The sequence below is a fragment of the Phacochoerus africanus genome, chromosome 11 (assembly GCF_016906955.1).
Source record: "Phacochoerus africanus isolate WHEZ1 chromosome 11, ROS_Pafr_v1, whole genome shotgun sequence".
NCBI classification, from domain to species: Eukaryota; Metazoa; Chordata; class Mammalia; order Artiodactyla; family Suidae; genus Phacochoerus; species Phacochoerus africanus.
Genome location: NC_062554.1, coordinates 62,085,812 through 62,098,466, shown reverse-complemented (window position 1 = coordinate 62,098,466; position 12,655 = coordinate 62,085,812).

Genomic DNA, 12,655 nt, shown 5'->3' with positions numbered 1-12,655 from the left:
AAAGAGATATAATTTAGCAGTAATGTTAAACATTTCATTACATTTTGTCTGCTCACACAACTGACTTTATGTATGCACAAATCAGAAAGCTCCCTACATTATGTCATAAAAGGACATAACAATCTATCCTTCATGCTGAAATGTTAAACTCTATGGAATACTTCAGCACTGTGGTTGATTCTTACTCTGAAAATGCAAATGCAAATGTGAATATCTCTAATACATTGTGTTTACCATACTGATATACTAGATGTGTATAAAATAAGTTGCATATTCTAGGTGGTCCAGAAGATTAATAATCCTGAAATATTTTTGCATTATTATGGTTACTACACTGATAACTCGCCAAGCCTTCCCAATTGGATTATAGCCAAATACTACTTGGATATTCCTTATTGCCATAAGCTAACAGTAAAACTTGCTCCCTCTTTAAACCATGGCAGGTTTAAAAGCACAATGAGAGCACAGTACTCCTCAGTTGAAAGTAATTACTTTAGATTTGTTTCAGATTTTACATCTGAAAAGAAATAAAAATATTACCTGCCATTATGGTTGTACAAGAATCAAACCATTAGCCACTCCCAATCATCCACTGACAGTGTGCCCTGAAGGGAATTCAGGATGGAGAAAAACAGGAAACATTCTGTGCTTTGGATGTACTGGCTCCCAAATAGTCAGAATACATATCTTAGGAAAAATTTTGATGACCCCAGATTCTTGCATCTTCCCATATACAGAAAACCACTAAGTTCATTAACTTGAGATTTGTGTGTGTGTGTGTCCTCATAACAGTAATCTTTTTATGTTTGATGTATTTTTTCTGAGCAAAAAAATCATCTATTTCCTGATTCCTTTTTACCTCTCCAATATAGGTCCTCAGAGTTATCTGAGAAGCTCTCTCCCAGTGTACAGTCCTCAGTAGTGTCCCTGGATAAAACTTAACTCACAACTATTATGCTTTTTTTTTTTTTTTGGTCAACACACCTACAGAGGAAGAGAGAGGGTTTTCTTTAACTTCAATGACTGAACAAAAGTACTACCAAAGCCATTTTTGTTTCCACAAGGGAAACCAGAGGACCAAGCCAATACACAAAGAAGGGTGAAATCACAAATAAATGCAGTCTATGTTTACAACACCTGAATCCTGAATTCTTAGTTTTGATACCAGAATCTGGGTTCTTATTCACAGCAGTCAAAGAATGAACTCTGCAAACACACAGGCAGCAAGCAAGCAAAGTCTTTATTAAAGGAAAGCAAAATAGCTCCCAGGGTTGCTGGGAGGGAGGAGAAGAGCCCCATTCTTTATTGTCTTATTGGGATTTTTATCCCTTAAAAGTGGGGAGGGACACCAACATAGGGTCCAGAAAGTTGTGATTTTCTCCCATTGACCTTGCTCAATTACCTATATCAGTCCTTATTCAATAGTGATTTTAGGGTCGGAAATGTCCCATAAGTTTTATGGTATCCTTGTCCTTTTCTTCCTTAGATTAAGTCACCATTCCTCTCATTTCTTTTTATCAGTTGAGGAGTGGGCTAGGGATTCGAATTTCCTATAGTAAACAAAGCCTGTGGGGAATGCACATTTCCTATAATAAAACAAGTCCTGTGGAGGTGTTACTCCCTGGAACCCTTAAGCCACAAATGTTAATCAATATCCATATCAAAGAATGTATATGAGCCCATGTTCCTACACCAACTACCTAAGTTAGTATTCTGTTTCAGTTTCATGATTCAGTATGGATTCTACATTTTTAAAGAAAATTCACTGATGTTGAATTCTCCGTTACTTGCTCGTATGCCCATCTAAAAAGACAGACTGTGCACATGGGTTGGAAAAAAAATTTTCCAGCATAGTGAGGTTAAAGAAAGAAAAGGTTATTGAGATAGGGGATGCTGCTAGTGCAGAGGGACAACTTCTTGATAATCAGAGTCAATCCCAAAGAGAAAGAAAAGCCTGATATGAAAGACACTACTGGGATAATTTTTTTTAAAGTATCTTATGAACGGCCTTTATTGTTTGCAGTGGGAGGTGGGAGGTGGAAAATGAAGGAGAACATTGGCTCTTTGGGCATTTCCATGGACTTGGTCACAGCCCTCAAAAGCTCCAGATGACATCTTGATAATCAGGACCCTGGTGCAAGGTTGTGTCAGTTTTTATAACCCAGGGAGGGAGGAGAGGTCTTGCAATACACCTGTTGATATGCTGATTGTTTGGGGAAAGAGGGGTTTTATGTTACACTTGCTGGTTGGTTGAGGGTTTATATTGCCCCTATAGGGGCAGGGTGAGAAGCAGAACACATGCTTTCCTAGTAGGGGACAGGAAGGAGTAGGCCAGGTTGTACAAAGGTGGGGGAGGTGGCATTACAATGAACCAGGTGGAGCAATGATAAGGGTCTGGTAATTTTTGTCTTGGCCAGAGGCTTTGTGTTCTGTCTCTTGGAAGATGACTTGAAGTCCAACGGAGAGCTCACTTTTTAAGTATTGCTTATCAATAAATAATGGTACTGCTCTGTTTTAGATTCCTAAGGTTGGAATAACCTTATTTCAACAGTACTCCACAGTAGCATAAAAGGGTGTTGGGGAGCAAATAGGACAATTTTTATAAAAGAAACAATTATAGTGGTCACTTTGAAGAATTAATAGTACTTTCAAGGGGAAGGGACAAGTATTCTTGAAAAATAAAAAAATATAAAACCTGCTGTCAACACTACCCCTGAGAACAGCTAACTTTTCTATTAATCTCATAATTAAAAACAGTTTTTAAAATTGAATTGATTTAGTGTAATGTATTTTTTCCTTTTTAAAAATCTTTTTTGAAGAAAGAAAAGTTTTTACAGGCAGGAATTCACTAGGACCAGCCCTTATAAAGTGTTTATTTAGGTAAGAGATTATTTCATGGGCAATATACATAAGGGCAAGAGCTAAAATCCTTTTTGTGAGGTTGGAGATACTTCAGGATTTGGTGAGAACAAATACATGTTATATATTATATTGAATTATGTCACAGATTTATGTTACCTCATTGCTAAAAACTTAGGGACACTTTTTAAAATTTAAGTGCTCTTTCTAAAGTTTAATAGGCTTTTATAGGTAAAACGGGGATAGCATTCCTTCCTCCAATTTTGTGTCAAATTCGTCAAACTAGGCTTTGAAGCACCACTCCTTGTGGCCTAGTTATCACATGAGTCCTTAGTAGAACTGCTTTTTCAGCTTTGGGTCTTTGGGTTTCTTCCTATAAGAGGTCAGATTTATTCCCTGGATCAAGACTGGGGTGTATATACAATACTATTTTCTCATTTTCCAGTTTTCATCAATGTTTCCTCAGCATCCAACTACATCTCCTCCTTCTCTTTAAAATGTAATAAATTTCTTCATATAAATCAGCTCATTCAAATAGCCAGGCTCATTCATCCAATGTCTTCTTAAGCTTAGCTGGGACAATCTGTGGCATATTTAATATAATTTGGGAAGTAGATATTTAGCATTTATCCAGCAGAAATTATTGATATTTTAAAACCAAGATTATAGTGAAATGTTGTGTAGAATAATACAATGTATTTAAATTTTTGTTGAGGTATGCCCATCCATAAGATAGAATAGTTATGAGCAATGAGCCATAGCTATATTCTGATGAATGTACTCCCCATTACTTCCTACTAACCAACATTTATTTAATTGCATAGAGGGCACCATGTAAATAAATCTTAGAGATTATCATTTACAGACAGCCAAGAATGTAATCTTAGCCTTAGGATGGAGGTGTAATTGGTCTAGTCATGCATAGTTCACTCCTTGTTACAACAACTACAGTAAACTTCATGAGGAATCCTGAAGCTTTGACCACTTGAATCACTAAAGCTTTCAAAAGAGATTTGCACAGAATTCACTTAAAATAAACTTATTCTTGGAATTCCCATTGTGGCTCAGTGGTTTACGAACCCAACTGGTAACCACGAGGTCACGGGTTCAATCCATGGCCTCACTTAGTATGTTAAGGATCCAGCATTGCTGTGAGCTGCAGTGTAGGTTGCAGACATGGCTCAGACCCTGAGTTGCTGTGGCTGTGGTATAGATAGGGAACCTCCATATGATATGGGCATGGCCATAAAGGCAAAAATAAAAATAAAAAATAAAATCAACTGATTCTTTTCCACTCACTTATAATTATAAACTGAACATGTTACTTTAAGTTGGCCCTTCAAGCATACTTCAGTGAGACACAAAGACTTATTAATCATAGATATATGGATATAAGCCATTGAATTCTTTGCAGTGAGAACGTCAGATGAATTACATGCATATATAAGGCAATATATAATGTCTAAAAGAGTTTCATCTTGTTTTAAAAGAGAGACTCATGCTGGTCTCCTCATGTTGGAGTTTAGCAATGGGGATGGAATGAAGTTTTCTTTCCTTAATGGAAATCTAGGCTGACAGAAGCACAATTGCTAAATTGGAGAAGATATTTTCTCATTGTTTCCTAGCTAATAAATAACATAACTGGGATGATCCCAGGTCTGTGCAATTCCAAATGTCACACACCAATAATAACAACTTGCACTCATTTCTTTGCAAATATGTTTCTGTGATCAAAACCTTCAAATAAAAGGCAAACAGTTAGATCAAAATTTAGTGAAGTGCTTCTCAACTTATGCATTTGAAAGTTAAGTTAAAATCTTAGGGGTATTGCGTCTTCATAATGTAAAGTGTTATGGACTTGAAATTCAAAACTGAAAAGTTAAAACTAGGTATAACCTGTATGGTACAAGGATGATTTGGGGTTTGTTACCTCTCTTGTTCTGATCATTTTAATTCCATTTAAATTATGCAAAAATTCTCAACAAAATTTTAGCCAACCGAATGCAGCAACATATTAAAAAAAAAAATCGTACCACATCTAGGTGGGATTCATTCCAGGTTCACAAAGATGGTTCCACATATGTAAAACAATCTATATCACACACACAAAAGTCAAAAACCACATGATTATCTCAACAGATGCAGAAAAAGCATTTGACAAAGTCCGACATCCATTCATGATCAAGACCCTCGCCAAAGTGGGTATAGAGGGAACATTCCTGAATATAATCAAAGCCATTTATGAGAAACCCATAGCAAATATAATACTCAATGGGGAAAAACTGAAAGCCTTCTCATTCAAATCTGGAACAAGACAGGGATGCCCACTCTCACCACTGCTCTTCAACAGAGTTTTGGAAGTCCTAGCCACAGCAATCAGACAAACAAAAGAAATAAAAGACATCCAAATAGGAAGAGAAGAGGTAAAACTGTCACTGTATGAAGATGGCATGGTACTATATATAGAAAATCCCAAGGTCTCAACCAAAAAAATTACTTGAACTGATCAACAAATTCAGCAAAGTAGCAGGATACAAGATTAAATTCAGAAATCACTCACATTTCTGTATACAAACAATGAAATATTAGAAAAGGAATACAAAAATACAATACCTTTTAAAATTACATCCCAAAAAATCAAATATCTGGGAATACACCTGACCAAGGAGGTGAAAGTCTTATATGCTGAGAACTATAAATCATTCATCAAGGAAATTAAAGAAGATGTAAAGAAATGGAACACGATTCCATGCTCCTTGGTTGGAAAAATTAATATTGTAAAAATCACCATACTACCCAAAGCAATCTACAGATTCATGCAATCCCTATAAAATTACCCATGACATTTTTCACAGAACTGCAACAAACAAGCCAAAAATTTATATGCAACCACTAAAGACCCAGGATTACCAAAGCAATTCTGAGGAACAAAAACCAAACAGGAGGCATCACTCTCCCAGACTTTAGGCAATATTACAGAGCCACAGTCATCAAGACAATGTGGTACTGGTATCAAAACAGACATATAGACCAATGGAACAGAAGAGAACATCCAGGAATAAACCCAGACACCCATGGTAAATTAATCTTTGATGAAGGAGGCAAGAATATAAAATGGGAAAAAGACAGTCTTTTCAGCAAGTATTGCTGGAAACATGGACAGCTGCATGCAAATCAATGAAACTAGAACACACCCTCACACCACGCACAAAAATAAACTCAAAATTGCTGAAAGACTTAAATATAAGACAAGACACCTCTAAACTTCTAGAAGAGAACATAGGCAAAACAATCTCTGACATCAACTTTACAAATGTTTTCTCAGGTCAGTCTCCCAAAGTAACAGAAATAAAAGCAAAAATAAACCAACAGGGAATAATGAAACTGACAACTTTTGCACAGGAAAGGAAACCCAAAAGAAAACAAAAAGACAGTTTACACAATGGGAGAAAATAGTTTCAAAGGATGAAACTGACAAGAGTTTAATCTTTAGAATATGCAAGCAACTTAAACAACTCAACAGCAAAAAAGCCAATGTAAAAATGGGCAAAAGAACTGAATAGACATTTCTCCAATGAAGATATACAGATGGGAACAATCACTTGAAACAATGCTCAACAACCCTGCTTATTAGAGAAATGCAAATCAAAACTACCATGAGATACCACCTCACACCAGTCAGAATGGCCATCATTAATAAGTCCACAAATAACAAGTGCTGGAGGGGGTGTGGAGAAAAGCAAACCCTCCTGCACTGTTTTTGGGAATGTAAGCTGGTACAGCCACTCTGGAAAATAGTATGGAGGTACCTTAGAAATCTATACATAGAACTACCATATGACCTAGCAATCCCACTCTTAGTCATATATCTGAATGAAAGTTCCCTTGAAAAAGACACATGCTCCCGCATGTTCACTGCAGCATTATTCACAATAGCTAAGACATGGAAACGACCCAAATGTCCATTGACAGATGATTGGATTAGGAAGATGTGGTATATATACACAATGGAATACTACTCAGCCATAAAAAAGAATGAAATAATGCCATTTGCAGCAATGTGGATTGAGCTATAGACTCTCATACTGAGTGACATAAGACAGAAAGAGAAGACAAATACCGTATGATATTACTTATATCTGGAATACAGCACAAATGAACCTTTCCACAGAAAAGAAAATCATGGAGTTGGAGAATAGATTTGTGGTTGCCAAGGGGGAGGGGGAGGGGAAGGGGGAGGGAGTGGGATGGATGAGGAATTTGGGGTTAATAGGTGCAAACTATTGCCTTTGGAATGCATTAGCAATGAGATCCTGCTGTGTAGCACTAGGAACTATGTCAAGTTATTTATGATGGAGCATGATAATGTGAGAAAATGTGTAACTGGGTCACCATGCTGTACAGTAGAAAATTGACAGAGGTAGTTCCTGTCGCAGCACAGTGGTTAACGAATCCAACTACGAAAATGAGGTTGCGGGTTTGATCCCTGGCCTTGCTCAGTGGGTTAAGAATCTAGCATTGCCGTGATTGTGGTGTAGGTTGCAGACATGGCTTGGATCCCATGTTGCTGTGGCTGTGGTATAGGCTGGCAGCTACAGCTCTGATTGGACCCCTAGCCTGGGAACCTCCATATGCCCTGGGAGCGGCCCTAGAAAAGGCAAAGACAAAAAAAAATTGACAGAACACTGTAAATGAGCTATAACAGAAAAAAACCAAAAATCATTATTTTAAAAATTAATTAATTAATTAATTAATGTAGGATCCTATCTTTTGGCATTTGCATATACCAGCTTTTCCTTTCAACTAGATTAGTCCCTTCTCAAATGTCTGGCACATGTACATTTCTCCTGAGAAATTTATGTAACTTTCCATCTTTTAATTTGATGATGGTGATAATGATGATTTGCAATAGAGTCCCTTCTTGATTACCAGAGTAAACTCAGTAGTAATCTGGGAAACTCATAGGAATATGTGATACGGTCAGTTTATGTTATTGGGAAACTTGCAGATGCTAATCATTAATTTGTTTAGAGTTTCTCTGTCCATGAGAATTAGAGAATGAGGACAATCTCATAGTTAATATTGAAAGCATGGATTTTTAAATATTTAAGCTATTTTAAGTAGTTAAACACTCTTAAGCCTGAGACAGCTTAGTTTTCCTGAGAATAAGGTAATAAATAATGTTGAACTAAAAATATAATTATGGCAGAAATGGTTAGTTATCTATCAAAACCCTTACTGTTTTTTGTGAAAATTGAAGTGCATTTCTAATCCTATCTTGCAGTTAGGTGTAGTTGTGAGATTGAGTCTACCGGCAGGAAAGTGAATGAAAGTGATCTATTCTGTTACAATGGCTAGCCTATAAATATCCTACCTGGCAGAGCTACCATCAAACTGGATCCCTGAATAACATCATGAAGCAGCTTTAGTATAACCTAGAATATTTATGTCCTGATATATGCAATACACATTTATTGTATGAGGTCTTTGTTTGCTTGTCTGTTTGTTTTTTATAAGCGCAGCCTTTCCTATCCTAACCAATATGCAGGATATAAGCTTTGAAGAGGAATGCTGCTGTAACAGAAACTTAATTTCTGTAACTCTAACAAACAAACGCAGAGCAGAAAATTTTGAAGTCAAAAAGAGGAGGGCATCTGCTAGGTGTTGGCAAATCACTTGGTTAAATTTTTCAACCTTGGATAACTTGGAAGGCAGATCAAATACCTTAAGGAGTCTAAAGTTCTATATGGAGTGTTTTGGGGAGTCAGATCATTGTGTGTGGGATTCTTTTTTTGTATTTTGTAAGGTATCAAATGAGAAGGCACCAAGTTTTGGATAGAATTGTGTTATTTGCACAAAAAATTTGGAAAAAATCTAATGACTAATGACTTCTTTACTCCAACAAAAAAAAAAGAAAGAAAAAGAAAAAGAAAGAAAAAGAAAAAGAAAAAGAAAAAGAAAAAGAAAAAAAGAAGAGTGAAAAAGAGTAATAAAAAGACAACCTGAAGTGAGCAACCAATAAAACGTCTCAGTTTAAAAAAGGGACTCATCCCTGTGGCAAAGATCAGATTAAGAGTACTGCCTTCCCTTCCAAGCCTTCCCTCCAGCACCATGTAACATTAAGGTAGTTGCAATTAAATTAAGTGAAAATCATGGGAACAAATAAAGAAGGCAATAATAAGAACTCTATATAGAAGGGAACTTTGGTTTGAATGCTGGTATGTGGAACTGACTGGAAACAAATATATTAGAATCATTTTAAGTTTTTTTTTAAGAGATTATTTTGCCCAACAGTAAAGAAAAATATCTTCCGTCCTGAAAAAGCCTGTGAGTCTAAATCAGTGCTTCAACCTATAAATATGCATGGCAGGGTCTGGATTGTTAAAGCTGTACATCTCCCAAGGAAGCACAGTTCCCAGCTCTCTTCAGAGGTAGCCAGAGCAGGGGCTTCATAATACCTGCCTTTATGCTATGCACCAGTGAATTGCAGTGTGTTTTCTCTTTCTTCCTGAATGAGTTTTAATTGCAATTATGCAATTTATCCTGTGTGTGTGTGTGTGTGTGTGTGTGTGTATGTGTACACACTTCCTCTACTTTTACCTACTTGGTGTCACTTCTCTTATGGTTAGGAAAGGAGTTCTCAGGAGTGGAATGCCTTCAGTGCAGCAGATGTCAATAAGGTGACAGATGATGAGAGCATCTCTGTTTGTAAACACAGGATGAAACTCCCTTGGGAACGTCTATAAATAGCTAACCATAGATTTGATTGAGATCAAGTAGTTATGGAGAAGAGGACCAAGAAAATAATAAAGATTGCTTGATTTTGTATATATACATGGCTGACATTTGGAACATTGGTTTAAAATATTCTCCTTATAGTTATGTGCGGCATTTAATCTAACTGCCCCAGTGGATGGGGCACTGACAAGCACCCAGTGGGCATTCAGTTGACATTTACTGTCATTATGACTGTAAAATGATCCCTTTTTTCTGTTTATGCCTTCAAGGAAGAAACTCTCTGGCCCTTAGATAGCTTGCTTTTTCTGTATGATGTATATTCAGAGTGCATAAAACTATAGCCATTGTGACTTGTGCATTTTGTAAGAGAATTGAGAGATTTCATATTATAAAAATAATACAAAATTAGTCCTGAATGATGTTGTATCAGTACCATCATCTTCAGCCATAATGATAATGCATTGTGAATATACCATTCATTCATTTGCTGGTTTTCCATTTTTTTCACTTACTCATCATTCATACTCTAAGTCATTGTGATTCAGGATGTAAAAAAATACACTAAAAAGAGTCTATAGATGTGTCCTTTTTGGTATCATTTATTGATTTTAAATATTTTATAAGTGACAGTTTAGTCTTATAAGGTAAGTAAATGCATGGCATAAACAGTTTTGTAATGAGTTACATAAATATAACACACAACTGTTATTTCCACTTTGTTTTATAAGAAACCCAAGTTTTTATCACTCATTTTACAAATTTACCTTGTTCTGCAGTCTGTAAATACAACGACATTTTGCATAATGAACCACACTATTTACATCGTGCATGATTTAGAATAATTACAAATAAGCACAATCAAATGAGTAAGAAGTGGTGTTACATGAAAAGCCAAAACATAGAATGGAAGTTTATAATCTTATATGTGTTTACATATTTTTATACATACTAGTATTCTTGAAATTCTTGAAATGAGGCATATGTTATCTTTTCAATCAGAAAATGTTTCTCTAAACTTATAGTATTGGGTAAAGAAAAATATCTTAAAATATAATATGAAACACCAAATTGAACTTTTAAAATTAATGGTACAGGTTTAAGAGATGCATTCATCTTTAAAAAACAAAAAATACTAGACATTTCAAAATATATTCAATTTAACCATGCCCTACAGGTATATTAGTATATATCCTGGTGTTATTTGATGACATTGTAATTTAAGTTTGTGACAACTAGATTTTTTTAAAGTATTGATTTACAGAGTATAATCTGCTAAACTAGCAAATGAACAATATTATTTACATTGCAAGCCAAACCAAAAATTTGAACCTATGAAATTACAACAAATGAATTAGACAAAACATTAAAATAATTCAGGTATCTGGTTAAGTAAAACCTATCTCATTCAAGGCCTTGAACATTATAACCGTGTGTTTTTATTAAGTGGCTTGGGAAATCTATTTATTATTACATAGTACTGGGATGTATTATGGAAAAGCACTGGCTATTTATCTTATGCATTGAAATGAGCAGGCAAGTTTGTTTTAGTTTTTACCTAAAGTACTGTTAGGGAAATGAGAACCTTTGGTTGTTCAAAATGGCTACTCACAGTTGAAGAGTAAGAATTCAGGTAGGTTGACTTTGAAATGAAGAATGATATGCATCATTTCTGGAATGTACTTAACTGGTACATTTTAAAAGCATATTGAGACAGCTTTGTCACTTGATTACTAAAGTTATAGTGTAGTTACAGGTGGCTGTTATAAAATTTTATAATTTTTTAAGCCAAAATTTTTAGGAATTTTTTTTAAAGAAAAAAGTTGTTAATTCTACTCTAAGAAAATCAGAAAATCTTTCTCTCCATGAACAATTTTTTAATTTGAACCTAACCTGAATTTCCTAGTAGTCGTAAACTGCCATCATAACGTGAATCAATTTCCATATAGTTGGAGTAACTTTTGCTTATCTCCAAATTCTTAAATGAGACAATGATTAATAGTCTTTTATATTTGCCAATCTGGGCTTTAGCTATTACTTAGTAAGAGGGACCAAATAGAGGGAGAAAATGGAATGTGGCTTAAAGCTATTCAAATTTCATCTTAATTCTTCTGTTTTCCTCAACCATATTTCTTCTTTTTTATATTCATTATCAAAAACAGTTCCCTTAACAAAAGAAAATGGTACAGGTATGGAAGGTTATATTTCTTCATTTGAAAAAGTATTAAGATTGTCCATCATTTCAAGACAAAGGCCTTCTTGACACTGAAAAATCACAGGGAGAAAGTAATTTGTATTTTCATAGATGTCAATTTACATGGAAGCTGTTTCTTATTTTTTCAGTTTCAGTGTAAATGTCAGTGTGGAATAAATAAAGGTTGATTAAAATAGAACTTCTTTCCTTTTGAATTTAACTTTTCTGAATTTTTCATATCCCTTCATTTAACTGACTACTTGATCTGTTAGCATAGAAGATCCCTGAGATGTATGACAAAGAAATTCAATTGAGAAATAAGAACCAAAATTCAAATGTATTTAACTTAATGAAGCAAATCTTTCCAGAGAGAAAAATACAAAGTATTATTTCTATATAATTTTCTGTTAATGAACACAAACTTATGTCATGGAGATAACTTGTTTAGTAGTTTGAATGTAATATTAATACATTAACATAAAAAATGAAAATAATAAATTTTTCAGTTTGAGAGTTTAAAGGTTCTTTAAATCTTGTTCAAGACTTGTTTAAATTATTGTGATTTCAAAGTTAGTAAGTGTGCCTAAAATGAAAGGACATGTTCTTCCTCACCATTGCTTGTTTAAATAAGATATGTTAACATTTTTCCCTGATGAACAATATACCCTGCTGGAAATAACTGAATTTTCCCTGAAAAAAAAGGTTTTGGATTGAGACTTGTAAATGACTGATCTCTTAAAACAGGTATCATAAAATGAGCAAACCTATGTTTTGGTGCTTAAGAACATATTAATTTGTTAATTCTAGTGAATACACCAAACTGTGGTTACAAATGTTATCTGTATGCTAAAATCTAAAGGCATAGAG